Below are 763 nucleotides of genomic sequence, written 5' to 3' on the forward strand. Positions count from 1 at the left end.
AGGACAAGAAACTCATACCTTCTTTTTTCTTCTCTTACCAGAAGCTTCTCCATCCTTTAAGGCCAGACGAAAGTCTGATGCACAGTAGGCCTTCAACACCATTGTGCACTGAACTGCGTACGCCCATGAGGGGCTGGCCACGTCAGGAGAGGGTGGCTGCCCATTGCCCGGTTCTCAGGGCTCTGTTTTGGCTTCTTGCCAAGGCCCTGCAGCTACACTTGCCATTTTGGATCAACCTTTCATTAATTCCTTCCATAAATACTTACTGAGCGCCCACAGGCACTATGCAGAAAACAGCAAATGGAGAGACCCAGGCCTGCTCTCATGAAGTGTGAGGAGAGGACAGACATCAAAACCTCAAGTAATTCTTTATTTTTTTAAATTTTATTTTATTATGTTATGTTAGTCACCATTCATTACATCATTAGTTTTTGATGTAGTGTTCCATGATTCATTGTTTGCATATATAACACCCAGTGCTCCATTCAATAAGTGCCCTCCTTAATACCCGTCACCAGGCCAACACATCCTCCCACCCCCCTCCCCTCTAGAACCCTCAGTTTGTTTCTCAGAGTCCATAGTCTCTCATGGTTTGCCTCCCCCTCCGATTTCCCTCCCTTCATTTTTCCCTTCCTGCTGTCTTCTTTTTTTTTTTTTAACATATAATGTATTATTTGTTTCAGAGGTACAGATCTGTGATTCATCAGTCTTACACAATTCACAGCGCTCACCATAGCACAGACCCTCCCCAATGTCCATCACC

This window comes from Leptonychotes weddellii, chromosome 9 (assembly GCF_054177405.1).
Source record: "Leptonychotes weddellii isolate Sample4059 chromosome 9, ASM5417740v2, whole genome shotgun sequence".
In the NCBI taxonomy this organism is placed as follows: Eukaryota; Metazoa; Chordata; class Mammalia; order Carnivora; family Phocidae; genus Leptonychotes; species Leptonychotes weddellii.